The 25,014-nt window shown below is 41.0% G+C and overlaps 1 protein-coding gene across 5 annotated transcripts in view; it reads left to right on the forward strand.

Moving 5' to 3' along the window:
* Positions 1-8,431: 8,431 nt before the first annotated feature.
* The window catches only part of Not10 (CCR4-NOT transcription complex subunit 10), a 188,746-nt gene continuing 172,163 nt past the window's right edge, over positions 8,432-25,014 (forward strand). For 3 of the 5 annotated variants that reach the window (XR_011392481.1, XM_070089062.1, XM_053780045.2), the window contains exon 1: positions 8,432-8,588. The gene's annotated coding sequence lies outside the window, so the exon portion shown is untranslated. Of the gene's footprint in view, positions 8,589-9,516; positions 9,675-25,014 lie in introns of all 5 variants that reach the window. The other 2 variants (XM_070089063.1, XM_070089064.1) reach the window with 2 other exon arrangements.

The following is a 25,014-nucleotide window of genomic DNA, read 5'->3' on the forward strand; positions in this document are numbered from 1 at the left end:
ACTGTTGTAGTTGTGTTTATTGGGAGAAATGACAAACTCATCCCCATATTCAGGTGTAGCCATAGGTATCTGTAGTGGCAGACCAGTAGTTCCATATGTGCTAGCAGGGATGGCTAGCTCCTCCACAGCTGGTGTGTGTGATGGCATTCTGGTATCACCAGAATCCTTTGCAGTGAGGTGGGGTTCTTGCACACTTTGCAGAGGTTCAGTCTCAGATCTGGCTGTGGTAGACTGGATGGCCCCATCCTCAGTTACCATTAAAGGACTGTTATCAGGTTTACATCGAAGGTTGTTTGGGTTCTGACTGCAGTCCTTGTGGGAGACTGTAACCCCAACTTCTTTACAGTTAATACACTTAAATTTTCGGCTGTCAGGGCCTACTGTGCATTCTCTAGTGGAATGTTTCCCAGCACACTTACCACACCAAGAATGTAGTATTCCACAGTCTACTGCAACATGGCCATAGTGCAAGTCTTGAAGGCAAGAGTCATGGGCTTCTTTCTCACAAATTGCTGGAAGTTGAACGGAGATTGCTGCACTTTTGACATCATCACCATGCTCAAGAGCATCATCCTGATTACATATATTTATTAAACTTGCCAGGATCTGTTCAAGATGCTCAATTTTTTTTCTGGAAATTTGTTATAATATGAGGAAGGTCAGGCGAATCCAATGCCTCTCCGGAGGAAGGCACTTCTGGGTTAGTGCTTTCTTTAACACCTATCACCTTAACTGGTACCATGGTTACATTAGTGTTCTCTGTTTCATCATTCATTGCAGGTAGGTCCTGTGCATCTGACTCATCTCCAATTTCCAGAGGGGTTACCTGTGTGGTGTCCGTCTGACTGTTGTAGTTGTGTGTATTGGGAGAAATGACAAACTCATCCCCATATTCAGGTGTAGCCATAGGTATCTGTAGTGGCAGACCAGTAGTTCCATATGTGCTAGCAGGGATGGCTAGCTCCTCCACAGCTGGTGTGTGTGATGGCATTCTGGTATCACCAGAATCATTTGCAGTGAGGTGGGGTTCTTGCACACTTTGCAGAGGTTCAGTCTCAGATCTGGCTGTGGTAGAATGGATGGCCTCATCCTCAGTTACCATTAAAGGACTGTTATCAGGTTTACATCGAAGGTTGTTTGGGTTCTGACTGCAGTCCTTGTGGGAAACTGTAACCCCAACTTCTTTACAGTTAATACACTTAAATTTTTGGCTGTCAGGGCCTACTGTGCATTCTCTAGTGGAATGTTTCCCAGCACACTTACCACACCAAGAATGTAGTATTCCACAGTCTACTGCAACATGGCCATAGTGCTGGCATTTGTAATACCTACGTTTAGGGGGTAGGTACACTTCGATGCTTAGGAAACGTAAACCATGCACCCAAATATTCCGAGGGAGGGGCACAGGACCCACCCAACTGGCAATAATTTGGGATTTTCCTTTAAGTCTTTTAGGCTTGATGATATGCTCACTGAGAGGCAAATGGGATGGGTCCATGCAGAGGGTATCCAAAGATTATGATACCTGGAGAGAGTTTACCTGGAGAGAGTTTCGGGGGTCAACGCCCCCGCGGCCCGGTCTGTGACCAGGCCTCCTGACCCATTTTTTAAAGTGGTGAGTGTCTGATGGAGGTCGGAGAGGCTTAATATCCCCATAAGGTGTACTAAGTAGATCATTGATCAGTTCTGCATTCTGTTCCACAAACACAAAGTTGTGTGTGTTTTTCCTAAATTGGATCCTTGAGTTAGGATGCTTGTTTACAGCTTCCATTAGCCATGCACACTTAGCAGGCAGCGGGGTGTTGTCAGGGAAGTTCAGCTTAACACATTCTTCCTTTGAAGAAAGACTTCTTGCAGCCTCTGTGCACACGTTACTATGTTATACATGTATGCAAGCATAAGTGTGCAGCTGTAGATAGATGAACCAGTACCTAAACAATCTCACTTACACACGCGTTACTATGTATGACAAGTGTTACCAAGTACACCAAGTGTACACTTTATCACTTAGAATACACTTGTGTTGATGTAAATATAGGTGAGAGTGGTACACCGCTGGCCGTAATAAACACACTCAACTTCTCAAGGTCACACACTAGACCCAGCTTCTGGAGAGGTACCAGCGTTTTAATGTGTTTATTATGTGTCAGTGCGTGTCTGCAGTCATTAAATTGGTGTATCAGAAGTTAAACACTACAATCCAGTTGATCAAATAGTCTAAAACAATTTACACAATGTATAACTAGACGTATAATGATTGCAAATTGTTACTATTACAATTTTAACTAGGCGCTAGACCCACTAGATGAGATGGCAAGGAACATAGATGTTAACAGGCTGACTCTTGCTTAACACAGTTGAAAGGTAACCGAATTACTCAAGTAAGAAAGTATTCATGAAACTGAACATTATGCAGCAGTAAGCTTGTTCACAGTAAAAATACAAAGCATAAATTACACACTCACACCACAGATGAACACTGCAATTTGAAATATTACTGGGAATTTAACAGTAAAGTTTCAGTCTGAACGAGAAAATGTATTAGAAAACACAGCAATGACACTAGGACAAGCAATTTAATTATGTAACCGTATTTAATAGTTCAGTTACACTGAGCAGAGCATGTATTACACTGATTTCTCAAATGTAAGGAGTCGCTACACTGAAGCACACTCTGAGCCTTTTAAAGTCTTAATACAGGCTTACAAATGACAATTAACTGTTGGGGAAAGCAGCACTTAACACTTCTAGCACAAGTATGACAGATGAATGTTCACTGTGTACAAGCCAATCACCACAAACTTACTATGTTTATAAGTGAACCTCTGGCATGTCCCACTTAAAATGTCAGTACTGCAATGCTCGTTAAATTGTTCTTAAGCCACTAGAGTAAACACTGGTATGCCAGCAGCACTGTAGAACGTATACATAGACATGCTGGGCCTTAGGACAGCTATAACTGCAGGCTGCCTTAGTTTGTTCTGGCTAGCTTTTAGTGCTGCTTTCAAGCTTGCTTGACTGTGCTTGCTAAGCCCGTGTCAACCACCTGGATATTTGCTTGTAGCAGGCAGGTAGGCACACAGAAGACACATTCGTAAGATGAGTGGAGTGCGGCACAGAGGACACGGGCACTCAAGTACTTATGTGGTCTGGCAAAAAACGCCTCTAGACCATAAGTAAATAGAGGCGAATGGCTGAGTTCCAAATCGAGGAAGGCAAAGGGACAAGGAAGGGATATTCACCTTGATAGACACAGGCAATATGGGTGTAGTGGCCTGCAGGTCACAGTGCAATTTTCAAGGTCATTCACTGGGCCCACAGTCGTCTTGAGAGTTACCAACCCTGTACTACTTGTTAATTACTCCAAACCCACAGCACTTAACACATCTAGCACACGTGTCTTGGAATGACAGACAAATTTTCACTACATAAGAACTAGTTCTCACAACACCGAAGGTATGGCCGGAACACTGTAGAACGTTCACAAAGGCATTCTGGGATTCAGAATGCCTTGGCCTTCACTGGCTGGCTTGGAGCGCTGTTTGGCCTAGATCAGCTAAACTTGCCCTTATCCCATATGTAGATAATGGCGACGAGTTAAGGGATACCGGTGAATAGGAAAGTCGAGGAAGGGACATTCACCTCACTAGACACACGCAGTATGGGTGTAAGTGGCATGCAGGTCTTATAGTGCCATTTTCAAGGTCACTCAGCAGGCCAGACATTCCTCACTCATTTTAAGCCTATGTAGATACTGATGGTAGCACAATGTCCTAAGTAAGCGTAATCCACTCATGCAAATAGTTACAACAAATCTGAAGCACTTGCGGAACTCACATATTTGTGTACCAGCGGAGCAGCAAAATACACCTCTACACTGCACCTTGATAGAGGTGAACTGCTGAGTTTAAAGGCGGAGAGTTGGGGATACAGGAGAACAGCAGGGGTAACTGAGCATGCACATTCGCCTTTCTTCACATAGTCAATGTGGGCGAAAGTCTCAGGCAGGTGATGCAGTGCCTCACTCAAGGTCACTGACTGAGGCAGACTTCTCAGGAGTTACCAAACACTGCAATACTCATACAAATAGTTACTCCAAACTTGCAGAACTTCTAGCACACGTGTCTTGGAGTGAAAGACGAATTTTCAGTGTGTGGACACCTGGGTTACCAACTCACGTAGGACTGCACACTCGTCGTTATTCCTCAGGTTGGTAAAGCGATGAGTTGTGAGCATTTTGCGAGGCACGAGTAGCAGTGGACTAGCAAAATTCGCCTCTACACTGTATGTTGATAGAGGCGAAAGGCTGAGGTCAAATGAAAGGCAGAGGGGAAGCAGAGGCCTGTGAGGGCCTTTGCAAAAAGGAAAACTATTTCCAGTGTTTCACTAGGTATATCCTTAGTCACAGCTCGCACATAACAGTTCTCCCATCACTGAAGCTGTCTTCCAACAGTAGGAGTTTTAATGATGACTTATCAGTCGGGAGAAATGGGTAGGCCTGCGAATTAGTAGGTCCACATCCCCAGCACACGTCTACTCCCCTCAACCACTCAGCCGAGACTGTGGATATGACAGTGGTAGGTATCGAAGGGGGACATTTTTGCGACCTAGGTGTCCCAAATTCCTACTTGTCTAACTGATAAATAATAATTATCTATGTTCATTTATTGTTATGTACATAATTATACATACAGATAAATGCAATTTTCCACATTTAATTTGCCCATTGATCCTTCTTGAACCGGAGGCAATTAGTAAAGTCATTAATTAGTTAATTACTTAATAATTATATGTGAAATGACAGAAGGAGGTGGATGTTAAGTTCACAAATTTACTTAATGTGTAGTGGATTATAATTATTACAATATTAATTTGGATAAGTCAAGTGTAGCTAATTATATTAATGTGTATAATATTAATTTTGCAAAGCCAAAGTGGCTAGGATTTATATTAATGTATTTGTTTAATATTAATTTGATAAGACAATTCTGGCCAAGATTTATATCAGTGTATGTGTAATTGATAAGAAAAGTGTGTCTAAAGATTATATTGTGTATAATAATTTTGCTATGCCAAATTCTGGCAAGGATTTATTAATTTGTATAATATTAATTTTGATGAGCCAAGTTTGTATTAATGTACATTTAAAATTTATATTACAATTTTTTACATGTAATTGCTGAGCTCAAGTAGCTGGGATTTATTCAAAGGTAGGTTGTGTCAGTGTTATTGATTGGGTTGAATTTAATACATTGCATCATGGCTGAAAATGAGGAAATTGATGTAGAAGACAAGCATATGGAATATAGAGTAAAGAAAGCATCAATACAGGCTAGGAAAGTTCATGTAACCAAGACATACAATAAATGCTTGGAATTAATGAATCAAGAAACTGTGAATACTGATGATTTAAAATTGTACTATTTAGATGCTTTAGGTAATAGATATGATTCATACAAATTATATTACAATAAATATGAAGGAGATTTGTTAGTAAACTGTGTAGATGAGACTGAAGTAGATCTCATGATTAATCAGTATTATGAATTAGAGGCAAAGATTCTTTCTTGTAAAAGTCAGGCCTTGAATAAATTAAAATGTGTAAACCAGGCAGTTAATCAGTCTGCTCCAACAAATAATATGTCTTTGCCAAAACTCCCAGAATTGTGTTTGCCTGTGTTTAATCCTGGAGAAAATTGGGAGGAATTTTGGTCAATTTGTAAAGCAGCTGTGCATGACAGGAGTGACCTAGCCTGTGTAACTAAATTATTTTACCTCAAAGGACAGGTAAGAGGAGATGCTCACATACTCATACAAGCCTTTCCCAATGTAGATGACTCTTACAAGGAAGCAGCTGACTTGTTGAAGGTCACTTATGGTAATATAGAACAAAGTAGGTTGGATCTAGTGAATATCATTGTTAATTCAAAATCTCCAGATCACACTTACAAAGGTTTACAGCAGTTTAGAGTTAAACTCAAAACTTTAAGTAATAAATATAATCTGAAGGAATCAGACTGGTTATTGAGTGCCATAGTACAGAATAAATTCAGCTGTAAAACATTTGAATGGATCTCGAACAAGTATCACAAGAGTTATTTTGGTCTGGAGGAAATAAGACTAGGTCTACAAGAATTAATTGTGCAGTTGCAGACCAGCCAACTAACTCATTTTAAAGATGCAACACATAATAACTCTGAGGTATCTGTCAAGTTTCACAAAGGGAAAAATTATCCCAATGGTAATAATCAAAATTCATTTCCTAAAAATAGTTGCATAGATTAGATTTTGCCACCGAAGTGGGTAGTTTATTGTGCACCCGATATCCATCCTGTGGACGGTAGCGCGAGAGCATATGGATACACAAAAGGCCTAGGAACTAGGCCCCAAAGGGTTAACAGGAATACATATGGATTTATATCTACATATCTATAGTTCACTTATCTGTTACAAGCAAATTTGGGAAATTTGCTTAGTATATCTGGTATCTTATTTTCATTAATAAGATATCTTGACATGTCACATAGGTTATTATACTGTCTGTCTCTGTATTCCTCAATAAGTGGACAATTAAGCACATAGTGTTCAAGAGAGTGCCCATATGCCTGATCACATAATTTACATTTAGTTTGATCATCATCTGTGTGTCTCCCAAACTGCCAGAAGTACTTGTAACCAAGCCTAAGCCTGGCCACTACAACATCAGTCAGTCTGTTCACATTGCAAGTTGCTCCATATACATACTTATCTACGTTCATGTTATCATAGTGGGTTATAGATCTACTCAGGCTTCTAACTGCATTCCTATAACAATCATTTTCATTATTTACTTCTCTCCTAATATTATTCCTAATGCTAGACACAGTTATACCAAAGTTATATTCTACATTCTCCTTCTCGATACTCTTCTTGGCTAACATATCAACTTTATCATGAAGGAGTAATCCAATGTGTGATGGGATCCATAGCAATTGTACATTAATTCCTTTGTCCCTAATTTTTGAGTATCTATACCTGGCTTCCCCAATGAGCATGTTGTTGGAGTCATTATATGAGTCAAGAGCCTTCAGTGATGACATAGAATCAGTAATGATGATAGAGTCAAGCTCAGTGTCATAGGTTAGCTTTAGCGCCATTAGGATTGCAAACAATTCAGTTTGCAGTGTAGACGCCCAGTTGTTAATTCTTATGCCTAACTCAACAAATTTATTATCGTTCTTAACTAGGGAGGTGGCAACAAGAGCAGATGCAGCCCTGCCAGAAGACTCCTGTTTAGATCCATCAGTGTATATAACTTGTGATAACTTATTACTACCAGCTAGGTGAGAAATTTCTTCTTGAGCAGTTGCTTTAACAAGTGATTTAAGGAAGGGATTACTAGCAATGAGCTTCTTGGGAGGGACTTGCAGGTATATGATATTAAATGAACACATCTTCCATGGAGGGGTGAAATGCTCTTGTTGTCTACAGTGATACAGTTCATGCAGGTTCTAAAACTTAATATAATTGCATGTTTCTTACAATCCAATTATATCTGTGTGTAAATAACAAAAAGGCACAATACCGTGACTGGTCCAATGGTCCAAGTCGGACCGAAACGTCGTCGTAAGCTTCTCTCTTTTATGTGCGGGTTATTTGTGTATATATCTGTGTGTCTTTACTTCTACTTTGTACCTAGTTCAGCTATCAAAACTTTGGGGGCCCAGTCCCTGGACCCATTACGTACCTCTGTAATCTGTAAATACCTTTGTAACTTGTCATGATTGTGACCAGATTGTTCATTACCTTTGTAAATTGTGAGTTCATTACCTTTGTAAATTGTGAGTTCATTACCTTTGTAAATTGTGAGTTCATTACCTCTGTAACTTGCTCAGCTATCAAAACTTTGGAGTCCAGTCCCTGGACCAATTATGTACCTCTGTAATCTTTTGACTACCGCCCACAGGATGGGTATGGGGTGCATAATAAACATATTAAACTAAACTAAAAACTTTACTTCTAGACATTTAGTAAGATTCACAGTGAGTGTCTGGTTCATTTCTTAACATTCTAATACCGAGTGCAGTGTTAATCTCAACAATCCTATCACTAATACTAGAAATACCAAGCTCCTTTCTCATATTAAGAACTTGTATAGATTTGGGGCAACCAAGAATAATTCCGAGAGCTTTATATTGCATTAACTCCAAGGGTCGGAGAGAACTTTCTCTAGCTAATATCAACATGGGAGCAGCATAATCAATTAAGGACCTAACATAGGCTATGTACATCATTCTCACAATTCTCAGTTAGCACCATAGTTGGGGTTGTAGCCAGCAACAGCTTTGAGAGCATTTAGCCTAGCTTTGCATTTCTTATTTAGTTGTGGTATAGGTAGTGATGATGGCTGCCGTCGCCATCTATTTAGTTAAACATCAACTAAATATCAGGTGCAGCTGTCAGAGGTCGCCATAAGAGTTATTCCTCTTATTAAAATAGTGTTGTTGTTATACAGTGTGTCAGCTGTTCAGTGGAATTACTGTCATTTCTGAGGGAGAGAGTTTCACGGACTGTAAAGTAAAAAATACGCTGAGCGAGGCCATCACAAGGTAATTTTTTCAAGATATTCTCGACTTGACCAGGTTCAGGACGTTGCTGGGCAGATTATTGGTGGACTGAAGAAGCCACTTGTGGTGAAGAAATTTCTTATTAATATCTTGATCAGTGGAAATGTGTCTTGTGCCTTGAGTAGAATATTTGTTGTGTTGAGATGGTGTGTTAGGTGAACTTCAGATTGTTCATGTTTCAGAATTTGTTCCCTCAAAGGAGGCTCCTTGATGCTGGTGAGAGGCTCTTGATCGAAGAAATTGGACCTATGCTCCGATTCCTTGAATAGTCTGAATGTCTTTTATTCCTTCAAGGTGCTGTATGACCCCTAGGGGTTTAGCATTTCCCCACGAATGTAATAATGTTTCAGAATTTGTGATGGCCCATATTTAGTATTTTCTATAAAAATAATATTTCATAATTTGTATATTAGCATAAGACAAAAAATCTGGGACACCTATATAGGTTGAGCATCAGTTCTTCAAATAATATACTCTTTCATTCCTAGATATTTTAATTACCATTAATGCTAACAATTATGGGATTTTTGTTTATCGTAACCCTAGATTTACTGGTCTAGGCTTAAACTATTTGATCTTTGTTCCAAATTTGTTTAAATTTAATGTCATTAGAACTCTAATTAATCAAGGATTCTTACTGACGTCCTGTTTGATAAACTTTGATTTGAAATTGAACAAAATAATTTATTTCAAAATAATGGTTACTCCATGTGTTATTCAGACCATGATAAAGAAATATTTGGGCAAGATGTTTAACCCCCTAAATTCACAATACACATTGCCTAGAGATGTTAAGTATATTAGACTTCCTTACTGTGGACATGTTAGTTTTACCATTAGAAAGAAACTTTCTGGCATTACCTTTGAATTCTAAGAGTTTTTCTACTCCTGGATCCCGGCCATGGGCCAGGCTCGTCTGGCACTTGCTGGTCAGCCTGTTACTGCTGGTGACCCACTGCCCCACATATCCATCACAGCCTGTTTGATCTGACACCTGATGACGATGCTTGTCCAGTTTCTTCTTGAAGACTTCTACACTTGTTTCAGCAGTGTTTCTGATATCTTCTGGTAAGATGTTGAATAGTCTGGGGCCACAGACATTGATAGTGTTCCTTATTGTGCCCCCTTCACACCTGCTTTTTCACTTGGCTTATTTTGTACTTCCTCCAATATCTCTCGCTCCAGTATGTTTTGGCAGTGTGCAGATTTGGTATAAGGCCCCCAAGTACTTTCTAGGTATATACAGTGGACCCCCGGTTCACGATGCTATCAGTATCCGATAAATCCGGTAACCGATGCATTATATGGCAGAGAATTTGCCTCGGTTCCCATTACAAAACCCGGTATGCGATGCGGTTCATACGAGACGTGTCCACGTGTGGCCTGAACTGCCCTGTGTGTGCCAGTGTTTACAAGCCAGCCAGTGTGCGCGCATCTAAGGGTACATTCCATATTATCCATATCAATGTTTTTGGTGCTTGTTTCTGCAAAATAAATCACCATGGGCCCCAAGAAAGCTCCTAGTGCCAACCCTTCGAGTCCAAGGGTGCTAATGACTGTTGAAATGAAGAGATAGTTGCAAAGTACGAAAGTGGAGTGCATGTGTCGGAGCTGGTCAGGTTGTATAGTAAACCCCAATCAACCATCTCTACTATAGTGAGCAGGAAAACGGCAATCAAGGAAGCTGTTCTTGCAAAAGGTGCAACTGTGATTATGAAACAGCGACCGCAAGTGTTGGAAAATGTTGAGAGACTGTTATTGGTGTGGATAAATGAAAAACAGATAGCAGGAGATAGCATCTCTCAAGCGATCATTTGTGAAAAGGCTAGGCAGTTGCATGACGATTTGGTAAAAAAATTGCCTGCAACTAGTGGTGATGTGAGTGAATTTAAGGCCAGTAAAAGTTGGTTTGAAAGATTTAAGAATAGTAGTGGCATACATAGTGTGATTAGGCATGGTGAGGCTGCCAGTTCAGAGCACAAAGTGGCTGAAAAATATGTGCATGAATTCAAGGAGTACATAGAGGCTGAAGGATTAAAACCTGAACAAGTGTTTAATTGTGATGAAACAGGCCTGTTTTGGAAGAAATTGCCAAGCAGGACCTACATTACTCAGGAGGAAAAGGCACTCCCAGGACATAAGCCTATGAAAGACAGGCTTACTCTTCTCATGTGTGCCAATGCTAGTGGTGATTGCAAAGTGAAGCCTTTATTGGTGTATCACTCAGAAACCCCCATAGCATTCAGGCAAAAGAATATACTCAAGGCTAATTTGTGTGTGATGTGGAGGGCAAACAGTAAGGCATGGGTCACTAGGGACTTTTTCTATGACTGGTTACACCATGCATTTGCCCCCAATGTGAAAAATTACCTAATTGAAAAGAAATTAGACCTTAAGTGCCTCCTGGTATTAGACAATGCCCCTGGTCATCCTACAGACTTGGCAGAGCGACTTTCTGGGGACATGAGTTTCATTAAGTTTTTGCCTCCTAATACCACTCCTCTCCTGCAGCCCATGGACCAGCAGGTCATTTCCAACTTCAAGAAATTGTACACAAAAGCTATGTTTGAAAGGTGCTTTGAAGTGACCACAGAAACTCTATTGACTCTAAAGGAGTTTTAGAAGGATCACTTTAATATCCTTAGTTGTGTAAACCTTATAGGTAAGGCTTGGGAGAGAGTGACTAAGAGGACCTTGAACTCTGCCTGGAAAAAACTGTGGCCAGAATGTGTAGACAAAAGGGATTTCGAAGGGTTTGAGGCTAACCCTGAGAAGCCTATGCCAGTTCAGGAATCTATTGTGGCATTGGGGAAGTCCTTGGGGTTGGAGGTTAGCAGGGAGGATGTGGAAGAGTTGATGGAGGAGGACAATGACGAACTAACCACTGATGAGCTGCTAGATCATCTTCAACAGCAAGAGGCCACACCTGAGGAAACTGCTCCGGAGGAGGAGATAGAGAAATTGAAGAAGTTGTCTATTTCAAAGATTAAGGAAATGTGGGCAATGTGGCTTAAAGTGCAAAGCTTTTTTGATGAAAATCACCCACAGACAGCTACTGCAAGCCATGTTGGCAACTTGTACAATGACACTGTTGTGAACCACTTTAGGAAAGTCAAAGGAACGAGAGGTACAGGCCTCTATGGACAGATATGTTGTGCGACACAAGTCCAGTGACTCTCAACCTGGTCCTAGTGGCATTAAATGAAGAAGAGAAGTAACCCCAGAAAAGGACTTGCTACCTCAAGTCCTAATGGAGGGGGATTCCCCTTCTAAATACTAACACCATCCACATTCTCCCCTCCCATCCCATCAATCATCACCAGATCTTCATTAAAGGTAAGTGTCAATTATTCTTTTGTTACATATTATTCTATTGTTATTGTTATTGTAATTTTTCTATTGCATTAAACTTAATATTTCATGTGGTAAGTTTTTTTTTCATACTTTTGGGTGTCTTGCACGGATTAATTTGATTTCCATTATTTCTTATGGGGAAAATTGATTCGCTTTCCGATAATTTCGGCTTACGATGAGCTCTCAGGAATGGATTAATATCGTAAACCGGGGGTCCACTGTATTATCAAGTGTCCTGTGGCTTCGTAGGCAGTGCACTCACTTCATATATTTAGTGTCCATGGTTCAATCTCTGGCTGGGTGGAAACATTGGGCATATTTCCTTACTCCTGCTGTCCCTGTTCACCTAGCAGGAAGTACAGTAAGTAGGTACCTGGGTATTAGTCGACTGGTATGGGTTGCATCCTATGGGACAACCCTGAAGGACTTCCAGTGGAAATAAGACACAGTCCTAAATGATGCATTGACTTTCTTGGGGTAAGGATAGCTAACCCTCTGGGTTAAAATTCAGACATATCTTATCTCTCTCCTCCGCTCTACAGAGTATGTACAGTGGAACCTCGGCTTACGAGTTTAATCCATTCCATGACCTTGCTTGTATTCCGATTTGCTTGTATGTTGAGTCAGTTTTCCTCATTTAAATTAATTGAAATGGCATTAATCCATTCCAGCGGAATTCCAGGCACGACAAAATACGTGTACTTCAGCATTTCACTAATATCAACTCTGTGGCTTGTTTATCTATCACAATTCATCTAATGTGACAGTGGTCACGACAGGTCACGGGTCCTGAGCTGCTTTGGGGATTAGTGTGGAGGGTTACAAAGCCATGGCTTGCTTCTGTTTTAAAAATTGAGGTTGGAGTGTTGAAGGAGGAAGTCCTGCTTCTCCAGGAGGAAATTGGGAGGCTGAAGGTTCACCTCGATGGGTTTGGGAGTGTGAGGTGGCTGGAGTGGTTGAGGGGAATGAGGGTACCAACAGTGAGGTGCAGTCTGTCACTCACTGCGAGGAGGCTGAAGGTGGGGAGGACGAAAAGGCTACCAGCAGTGAGGTGCAGTCCAGCACCAGCACCTTCATTTTTTTTTTTTTAATTTAGCCTATCTTGTCAATTCAGGAAGAAAGAAGATAAGGTCAACAGAGAAGATGTGAAGGTACGAAATCGATTCTGTTCTCTAGGACGAGTGTAATTCAGTGGTTAGGGAGGTTAAAGGTACCACTGACTCTCCTGCTAATCAAGGTAAGAATATTCTGATTGTAGGAGATTTTCAGGAAAGATATATGGACTGTGCTTTTTGTAACAGAGATAGGAAGGTCAGACAGAGGGTGTGCTTCCCAGGAGCTGGTGTTGGTGATGTAGTCAGCAGGTTAGATTTAGATTTAGATTTTTTATTTTGAGAAATTACATGGTTATATAGTGGAATATAATAGTTTGGTGTACATGCCAAAAGCCCCTTTGTATGCTGAGCATTTCGGGCAAACTTAAAGATTAACTTAAGACTAGCAAGGATTAATACATAGTTTATATGGTCATTAGATGAGTTTGAGTGAGTATAGGAAAATTTAATATTTATCAGGTGATGCTACATGATAATGAGACTTCTTACACTATTGAATTAGTTAACCCCTTCAGGGTCCAAGGCCCAAATCTGAAGTGGTGCCCCAGTGTCCGAGAATTTTCAAAAAAAAAAATTTGTTATTTTTTCTTATGAAATGGTTGAGAATCTTTTTGTGAAGGTAATAAAACAAAAAGTACGAAATTTGATGGAAAATTGACGAAATTATGCTCTCGCGAATTTTGATGTGTCAGCGATATTTACGAATTGGCGATTTTGCTGACTTTGACTCCCATTTTAGGCCAATTACATTATTCCAGTCAACCAAATTCTTAGCTATTTCACTAGTATTACTTCTATTCTATCGATTGAGCACAAGAAATCGCCAAGTCAACTGTTTCAACTACAAATTAAAGTGATCGGAAATTGTTAATTTGGCCAATTTAACAAAAAGTTCAAAATATTCCAATTTCAAAATAGGGTCCAGAATAAACAATGTAGGTATTCCTGGAACTAAACTAACATTTCCTCTGTTCATTAGTTATGTTTTGAGGCTTTACAAATAAATTCCATTTTGATTTTTTATTCACATAATGAATTTTTATTCACACCAAAAAATAGAAGATTTACTGTTATGCAATACTGTAATAATTGTATAAATATCATCACCATGTTTGTGAATGCATATTAGACCCACCAGCTGGCGTGTATTAGATGTGTGAGGTCGTTTGTTTACTCTTGAATATCGGCAAAAATTTAACATTTCTGCTACTTTGAGCTCAGTTTCAAGCCATTTCGAGTGCTAAAACCAATCAAAATCATCTATATCTCTGTAATATGTCTTCCATTCTATCAAATGAGACCAAGAAATCGCAAATAAAACTATAAAAAACATACGAAAAAACACTGCAAAGTCGCTGTTTTAATTGAAAAATCATGATTTCAGTTTTTTTTCTCTCATTATACACAGTGTGCTGCAGGATCTGTTTTATGTGGTGCACACATACCACATAGATGTACTCTCTCATATCTAGGCCCAAATGTACCATTCACAGTTTATCAGAGCGAGCTGAGCTCATGACGTAGATCTACGGTTTGGACCCTGAACGTAAAGCCGTAGATCTACGGGACGGACCCTGAAAGGGTTAATAAAGATTACAGTATTACAATGTAGCAATAATATTATGTCAGGTAATGGGAACGATCCCATTATCCGTCTTAGTGCTGGTGGAAATGACATTGGGAAGGGCAGGAGACAGGAGCTGCTGGATAAGTACAGGTCAGGAATAGAAGTAATCATGTCTAAGGGAGGGATCACAGTCATGTGTAGCATTTTGCCTAGAAAGGGAGTGGGCAATGAATGGATGTCTAGGGCAATTGGTATAATTGCTGGTTCGACAGGCACTGCAAGGATCTTGCAGTCCCATTCATTGATAACAGGGACAAATTCTGTGGCAAATGAGATATGTATGGGCTGGAGTGGTTGCATTAGCCAATTTGATTGAGGGGGTCATTGATGGCTTGTCTAGGCCTTTAAACTGATAGATTATAGAGGTATGAGTGCTTGTGGGAAGTAATCAGGCTGCAGTACTAGAGTTGAAAACAGCAGATATTACCAGAATACCCCCAGGGATATGTTTAAAAGGCGATATTCAAAATAGTTGCTAGTAGAGGGAAAGCAATTTTTCAGCAAACAGAGATAGTAGAGGGCAAAGAGTGACGAGTTAGATGTTTTCTAACTGTAGTTTTGAAAGTGATGAATGTGTCTGCAGTTCTAGAGTTTTCAGGTAGGGTGTTCCAGATTTTAGGTCCTTTGAAATACATTGAATTTTTGTAAAGGTTTAGTCGAACACAGGGAATGTCATAGAGATGTTTGTGTCTGGTGTTATGCCTGTGGATCCTGTCACAACTATCAAGAAAGCATTTTAGGTCAAGGTTAATATTGAAATTTAAGGTCCTGTAGATATAGATTGCACAGTAGTAAGTGTGGATGTTCTGAACAGGGAGTAAGTTTAGATCTATGAAGAGTGGGGGGGGGGGGGTGTTGCCAGGGATGGGATTTAGTGATTATTCTTACTGCGGCTTTTTGTTGGGTTATTATTGGCTTAAGGTGTGTTGCTGCAGTTGAACCCCAAGCACAGATAGCATAGGTGAGGTATGGATATATAAGTGAATGGTATAGTGTGAGAAGGGCAGTTTGCGGTACGTAGTATCGTATCTTGGAGAGGATCCCCACCGTTTTTGATCCTTTTTTTGTTATGTGCTGGATATGGGTGCTGAAATTTAGGTTGTCGAGGTATAGGCCAAGGAATTTGCCCTCATTATGTCTGGCAATTAGTGTGTTGTCGATCTTAATGTTAAGTTGCGCAACACCTGCTCTGCTACCAAACATAATATACACCTACCATCCGACTTATGACCTGCTCGACTTACGACCACTCGACTTACGACCGTGTTTTTTATGCCAAATTTCTGGGAAATAAACAACTATTTGTGTTGTACACAGCGTTTATCCTAAACCTTACAGTATAAAATACAGTACTAACAACATAAAAAGTAAAGTAAAACATGAAATACCAAAATAAAACAATAAAATAAAGTCATTACAAAAATGTTTTGTTGATATTCAGTAGTAAGGTTCGACTTACGACCATTTCGACTTACGACCGGTTTCTCGGAACCGACTTCGGTCGTAAGTCGGATGGTAGGTGTAGTAGGTTTTGCCAGTATTAAGTGTAAGTTTATTGGCTGTCATCCAAGTCTATATTTTGAGCAGCTATTCGTTAACAATGGTGTTGAGGGTGGCAAGATTAGGGTGGGAGATGACATAAGTCGTGTCGTCAGCAAAGAAGTTTGAGATGTTTGTGTGGGGTATCCGGTATATGGCACCGATTGTTATAGGTGTCTTGAGGTTCTTTTACAGTAAAATTAGCAAAAATGTATTCCCCATATTCATCACTAAAGCAATTAGTGCTAATACAAGATAGTTGGTTAGAGTAATAGATTGCAGTACCACCTCCACTTTGGCATGGTCTGCAGTTGTGGATCGCTGTGTATCCTGGTAGTGGGTAGATATCAATTGTCCTGCTTAAGCCAGGTCTCAGTAAGAATAATGCAGGAGAAGGGTGTCTTTAGTGACTCAAGGAGTGCCAGGAGGTCATCATAGTGTTTGCTTAAGGACCTGATGTTGTAGTTAAGAACTGATAGACTTTGAGCAGTGTTCAGGATAGTGCTGGCTTGTGATGCTGTGTAATAAAGGCAGTTACTTTCCAATAAGTTTTGGTTGTGTGTTAGATTATGGAGGTTTAGATCAGGGTCAACGTGATCATTCATCTTTTAGGTTTAAATAGTGGTTGTTTATATCCTGTATTATGTGGTGAGTTCTAATACTGATTTCTGTAGTGGTGGGAGGTTTGGTTAGATATACCGCTAAAGCACTTTGGTCATATAGAGTATAGTCACTAATAAACATGATGAAATTGATATTGTCTATGTGTTGTGCTAGAATGAGCTAAAGTACAACTAGGTATAAACTAATACTATAAAAAATAAACAAATTACAAGTGGCACCAGACTCACTCTTGTAATTGCACTAAGGTCTAATATAATGAATTTAGTGTTGTCTATGTATTGAGCTAGAATGAGCTAAAGTACAACTAGGTATAAATTTATAATATAAAAATACAAATTAAAATGGTACTTGCAATTGCACTAGGGTCTGATATAGGTTGTTAACAAGATCAAGAGTATAACTAGATTTAAATTGACAAAATAAAATTCACAAATTAAAGTACCAAAAGAATAATAAGTAAAAAATAACAATGGCAATGACTTGGTTATAATATGATAGTAAGATGGTAGACAGGTACACAGGTACAAAGGATAATATAAAGGTTGGAGTTGAATATACAAACTTGAAAATTTGGCAACAAAATGTTATGAAAAGTATAAAATAATGATTAATGTACAAAAGTAAAATTGACTGGTAGTAAATATGGTGTTTAATAAAATTTTAGTAAGTAATAATTATTACAAAAAAAGATTAATTAGCAAAAAAAAAGTGAAAAAATAATACTTATTTCAAGTATTAAATTTTAAGAACAGTTATTTGGATTCAATATTGCACTGGTAGTTATACTATGTCTGCTCGAAATGCCTAGCCATGCTAGGTGTCCAAGTGGCCCCCTCTGTAATTAGTATTTTATAACATGTAAACCACACAATACCCAAAACCTGTAAACCCCACATTGTAACCCTTATAGAGAATAAACTTGAATTGAATTGAATTGTAGAAGAAATGTTGATGGTGGAGAAGAGATGCTGGCAGAGGTTGATAATGGAGAAGAGATGCTGGGCATGGCATCTGACTGACTTGATTGACTGACTTGATTGACTGACTTGATTGACTGACTTGATTGACTGACTTGATTGACTGACTTGATTGACTGACTTGATTGACTGACTTGATTGACTGACTTGATTGACTGACTTGATTGACTGACTTGATTGACTGACTTGATTGACTGACTTGATTGACTGACTTGATTGACTGACTTGATTGACTGACTTGATTGACTGACTTGATTGACTGACTTGATTGACTGACTTGATTGACTGACTTGATTGACTGACTTGATTGACTGACTTGATTGACTGACTTGATTGACTGACTTGATTGACTGACTTGATTGACTGACTTGATTGACTGACTTGATTGACTGACTTGATTGACTGACTTGATTGACTGACTTGATTGACTGACTTGACTGACTGACTTGACTGACTGACTTGACTGACTGACTTGACTGACTGACTTGACTGACTGACTTGACTGACTGACTTGACTGACTGACTTGACTGACTGACTTGACTGACTGACTTGACTGACTGACTTGACTGACTGACTTGACTGACTGACTTGACTGACTGACTTGACTGACTGACTTGACTGACTGACTTGACTGACTGACTTGACGGACTGACTTGACGGACTGACTTGACGGACTGACTTGACGGACTGACTTGACGGACTGACTTGACGGACTGACTTGACGGACTGACTTGACGGACTGACTTGACGGACTGACTTGACTGACTGACTTGACTGACTGACTTGACTGACTGACTTGACTGTCGGACTGACTTGACTGTCGGACTGACTTGACTGTCGGACTGACTTGACTGTCGGACTGACTTGACTGTCGGACTGACTTGACTGTCGGACTGACTTGACTGTCGGACTGACTTGACTGTCGGACTGACTTGACTGTCGGACTGACTTGACTGTCGGACTGACTTGACTGTCGGACTGACTTGACTGTCGGACTGACTTGACTGTCGGACTGACTTGACTGTCGGACTGACTTGACTGTCGGACTGACTTGACTGTCGGACTGACTTGACTGTCGGACTGACTTGACTGTCGGACTGACTTGACTGTCGGACTGACTTGACTGTCGGACTGACTTGACTGTCGGACTGACTTGACTGTCGGACTGACTTGACTGTCTTACTGACTTGACTGTCGGACTGACTTGACTGTCGGACTGACTTGACTGTCGGACTGACTTGACTGTCGGACTGACTTGACTGTCGGACTGACTTGACTGTCGGACTGACTTGACTGACTGACTTGACTGAATGACTGAACGACTTGGACTTTTTTACTGAAGAGAACCCTGAAATGGTGTCTTGAGCAGCTGATGCCTTACCGTCAGTTGTATAATATACTGCAGGGTAAAATAGAACAGAACTCCATTACAGAATTTATGCACACTCCAGTACAACTATCGACTTCAGTAGGACCCCTGGTTTTCAATTAATCCATTCCAGAGAGAGTAACTAAATCCGAATCTGACTAATTCCGAATTAATTTTACCCCATAAGAAATAATGGAAATCCAGTTAGTCCGTTCCCGACACCCAAGAGTACAGTGGAACCTCAAAAATCGAACGTTTCGCATATCGAACCTTTAGAAAATAGGACCATTTTTTCGGACAAACCGTGTCCCTATTATCGAACGTGCCCCTATTTTCGGACCGCCGGGTACGGGACCTATTTGCCGCCTGCTCTGTCCTTGTCCCCGCGCAGGCACCGTGAGCAGTCTAGCTTTGTTTATGCTTAAGTGAACACTAACCTGCGTTCTCATTCACGCATTTTACGATTATTTCGTTGTGTTTAGTGCTTATGGGACTGTGAAATGGGCTGCCATGGGCCCAAAGAAACTTGCTAGTGGTACCCCTGTGGTAAAGAAAGTGAGAAACACCATAGATGTGAAGAAGGAAATAATACAGAAGTATGAGAGTGGTGTGAGACTTGTTGAGCTTACCAGGATGTATGGGAAAAACAAGTCGACCATCGGTTCTATCTTGTCAAAGAAAGAACAAATTAAGGAAGCTGATGTTGCGAAAGGTGTTAATCTGCTAACCAAAAAAAGACCACAAATAGTTGAAGAGGTTGAGAAGTTGCTGGTGTGGATCAAGGATAGAGATTGCAGGTGATAGTGTTTCAGACGCAAGCTGAAACAAGCCATCTTTGCAACAAGTTCATTGACAGAACCATGTCCCATTTTAGGGAAATGTTAAAGAGGCGCCAGAAACAGAGGACTGTGGACAGTTATTTTGTGAGACAGGGGTCCAGTGACTCTCAAGCTAGTCCTAGTGACATTAAAAGACAGAGAAGGGAAGTAACCCCAGAGAGGGCTTTACCTGAAGTCCTCATGGAGGGGGATTCTCCTTCCAAACACTAACCCCAACTCCCTCTCTCCTCCTCCATATCTTCCAGATGCCATCACCAATCTTCCATAAAGGTAAGTAAAAATGTTATTTTATATGTACGTATTACTATACATATTTAAAAACTATAGTATTTGTTGTATGTAAAACTGTAATTATTCTCTATAAAATGTATTTTTTGTGTGAATATTTTTGGGTTTCTGGAACGGATTAATTGTATTTCCATTATTTCTTATGGGAAATATTGCTTCGAATTTCAGACTTTTTGAATTTAGAACTAGCTCCTGGAACGGATTAAGTTCGATTTTTGAGGTTCCACTGTATTAAAAAAAAAAAAAAATTACGTGAAATATACATTTCCCTACACAGAAAACAATGAGACATGCAGAATAAAACATTACTAAAATGACACTTACCTTTATTGAAGACTTACTGATGAGTGATGAGACAAGAGGGGAGAGGATGGAGGTGTCCTATTGTTAGGAAGGGAAATCCCACTCCATAAGGACTTCACGTACCAAGTCCTTTTCCAGGGTTACATCCCTTCTTTGTTTTTTAATGCCACTAGGACCAGCTTGAGTCTCTGGACCCCTGTCGCTCAAAAAAGTGTTCCAGAGAGGTCTGTTTCTGGCATTTCTTTAAAACTTCCCTAAAATGGGACACAACATTGTCATTGTACATGTTCCCAACATGGCCTGCAACAGCTTTGTCAGGGTGATGTCCATCCATAAATGTTTGCACCTTTGTTCACATTGTACAAGTGTCCTTAATCTTTGAAGAAGGCACCTTCCTCTATCTCTCTTCCTCCTTCTCTGAAGCAAATTCCTGTTGCTGTTGCAGATGAAGGTCTTACAGCTCTGTAGTGGTTAGCTCTTCGTGGCCCTTCCACATCCTCCAAACTCACATCCAACCCCATGGAATTCCCCAGTGCCGCAATAGATTCGACAACTGGCATAGGCTCCTCAGGGTCAGCCCCAAAATCTTCAAAATCCCTCTCTTGTACACATTATGGCCACAGTTTTCTCCAAGCAGAGTTCCTGCAAGTCACTCCCTCTCAAGCCTTACCTATGAGGTTTATGCAACTGAGGATACTGAAGTAATCTTTCCAGAATTCTGTTAGGGTCAGCTCAATGTCTGAGGTCACTTCAAAGCACTTTTGAAACACTGGTGTACAGTTTTTTGAAATTTGAAATGACCTACTGGTCCATGAGCTGGAGGAGAGGAGTGGTATTACGGAGCAAGAACTTCACTTTGATGAAATGAAACTCCTGCACCATTTGCTCTTCCAAGTCTGGAGGATGAGCAGGAGCATTGTCCATTACCAGGAGGCACTTGAGTTCGAATTTATTTTCCAGGAGGTATTTTTTCACACACACTCCAAACACATCATCGTAAGACACAGTCGCTTCTCACCTCAAGAAGTGTTCCTTCGATCCCCGTCGGGGAGGGGAACCTATAGTCATTGTACCAGCGCCTGACTTACTCCTTCATGATGCTTGCAAACCGTGTAAGGATCAAACCCAACAGTGGAGTAATAAATGACTCTACTAAACTTGCCCTTGCTGCTGCTGTAAAGACTTGCCTACAAGTTAAATTTACAGCCATCCACTCGACGAAAGACTCATTCATCGTCGTCTGTACTGATGATTATGAAGCCACAAAGCTGATCGCCGACACTTCTATGAAAACCCTCAGAGACCGACAGTTCACCATCTCCCCTTCACCTTTTTTGCTGGCGAAACGTTCCGTTTTCGTCAAATGGCTGGACAAATTCGTCACTTCTTTATCGACTGAGGATCTCAAGACCTCTATCGAGGCACAAAATACCTGGGCGTCGATTGAACTTATCACCAAAATCCCCAACGCCTCTACAATGATCAAGCTAACCTTCTCCAACATCGAGATGGCTACTAGAGCACTGTCTGACGGCCTAGCTATCTCCTACTATCATATCCATCCAAGTCACATAGAACCCGAACGTTTCGCCCACATCTCGCCATGCTGGACCTGCTACTCCTATCACCACTCAACGCCTGACTTTCCTCTGAAAAGGAAGAAGTACTGCACAAACTGCGGTAAAGACGGCCATGACTTAAGGAATGTTCTACTACCACTACCTCTCCTACCTGCCTCAACTGCAAGGGTACTCACCACACCCTTGCAGCAAAATGCCCTCTACGTAAAGAAGTCCTGTCTAAGAAAATCATTGAAGAAACCAAGAAGAACAACCCTAAATCACCAACATACGCCGCCATTGCAAAAATTCAATCAGATACCACCGAACTCCTTCAAGCTACACAACAATCGTCTCCACCCAGCCAGTCCCTCTCTGCTCTTCCTGACGCTGCTCCATCCAAGGTGCTATACTGTATGATGTATGCACACCTTACTAATGCTGCAAACCCTGGCTCATTCAACACAACAATCAATGAACTGTTTCGCCTAAACAACATGCCAAACTTCAACTTTCCAGACTCGCCACCATCACAAGACCTCCTCAAGCTAATTCCAGACATTGTTAACTTCACCTCAACCCCTGGTCCTACTCGTATCTCTGACCAAGACTCTACTCCAGAACCAACACCACCGTCTACTGCCACCTCTCACCACCCACCACCAGCCCAACAAATCACGACCGACCAACACTCCCTGCCTCCTCTCAACACAGTCACAGAAGACGAAATAGTACCAGAACATTATGAACAACCCTCGGACAACGACGAAGTAGTAGTCGAAGAAGAAACCACAGGCAACCGTTACCTAAGCCAAGCCTTTAATGGGTCTCTAACTTTCTACACCACCCCCAACCTCCCAACCGAAATGAGCGCAGCTGATATGCTCCACTTAATGAAAGAAGGAGCTGTTAAGTACACCTGCACCAAACCTCACCAAATTTCTTTTGAAAACGCACTATCTTAACTCGTGGCGAATCTGAACTGCTCCAACCTCAGAATGCAACTATTCCACATGTCCAAGAAAGACTTCAAAAGACTCAAGAGTGGCTCCATCACCAGTGAAGTGTAGCCAAACACACAACACCCTTCCCAACACCTGACGTCCGAACCAGCTCTTCACCTCAGCCTGAAGCATATCAGTCGGCGAGCACTGTCTGCAGTCTGCTCTCTCCTCTATGTCCTCAACATGCCCTCTCTACACTGCCTCGCAGTGCCACGCAGCTGGGTTTAGCCCTGGCTCTTTCATCTACAACTCAAGACCTTCCTCTCACGACTGTTCATCGTCTGTCCACACTTCCCCACTCGCCCACCGGAGTCGCAACAGAAGAGCCTGCTATGTGTGTTCTCAATGTCTGTCCCACGATCGACTTAGCTGCTGGGTTAAGCCCTGGCTCTATTTCTACAACTAAGAACACTCCTCTCCAGCACTATTCTTCGTCTGTCCTGTCTTCCCCGCTCATCCCATTTGGGATCTTACCTGAACTTGCGTTCGTTCGTTCGTACACTGGGGCCAAACATGTCATGGAACTAATCTAGGAAAATGTCCCTCGTGACCCATGCCTTACTGTTTGCCTTCCACATCACACACAATTTACTCTTCATGACACTGTTTTTCTTGAGCACTCTGGGATTTTCAGAGTGATATACCAGTAAAAGCTTCACTTTGAAATTACTACAAAACATGAGAGCTAGCCTGTCTTTCATAGGCGTGTGTCCTGGGAGTGCCTTTTCTTCCTGAGTAATGTAGGTCCTCTTTGCCATTTTCTTCCAAAAGAGGCCTGTGTCGTCACAATTGAACACTTGTTGGGGTTTGAATTTTTCAGCCTTTATGTACCCCTTGAAGTCCTGAACATATTTTTCAGCCGCTTTTTGTCAGAAATGGCAGCCTCGCCATTCCTTATCACACTGTGTATGCCATTACAATTCTTAAATCTCTCAAACCAGCCTTTGCTGGCCTTAAATTCACCAATATCAGCACTAGTTCCAGGCATTTTCTTTACGAGATTGTCATGCAACTGCCTTGCCTCTTCACGTATTATTGACTGCATAACACTATCTCCGCATCTCCTAGTATTTGCGATCTCTGTTTTGTAAGCATATTTGCACCTTTCACAACAACAGCTTCCTTGATTTAATTTTTCTTGGCCAGGACAAAAGTGATGGTTGTATGGGGTTTGTTATACAACCTCGCTGGCTCTGTGACATGCACTCCACTTTCATATTTTGCAATGAACTCTTTCTTGAATTCTATAATGTTTTTCACCCTCTTTACCAAAGGGCTGGCATTAGAAGCTTTCTGTGGGCCCATGGTGGCTTATTTAGCAGTTACGAACACTAAAAAGAATGGAATAACACAAAATTGATCATATGAACGTGTGGGATCGTCCTCACTGGCTGGTAAACAATGGCACACTGGCTGTACATGGAGTGTCCGGGCCGCTCAGGCCGCGTGGACATGTTTGGGATGAATGGCTTATTCTGAGTTCAGTGACTATCACGCAGCCAATATTTTGACGAAAAAATGTTACTTATTCCTAATATTACTTATTCCGATGACAATATAATCTGGGGGTCCACTGTACCAGAACCTCTACCATCCACCTCAGCCCAGTAGGGCCACAGCATAACTCTCCACTCTCTTCACAATCATCCACAAACACCAGCACCCACAATTTAAGTTAAGAAATACTATTACACCTACCATCCGACTTACGACCTGCTCGACTTATGACCACTCGACTTAGGACCGTGTTTTTTATGCCAAATTTCTGGGAAATAAACAACTATTTTTGTTGTACACAGTGTTTATCCT

The sequence above is a fragment of the Cherax quadricarinatus genome, chromosome 27, assembly GCF_038502225.1.
Source record: "Cherax quadricarinatus isolate ZL_2023a chromosome 27, ASM3850222v1, whole genome shotgun sequence".
NCBI lineage: Eukaryota > Metazoa > Arthropoda > Malacostraca > Decapoda > Parastacidae > Cherax > Cherax quadricarinatus.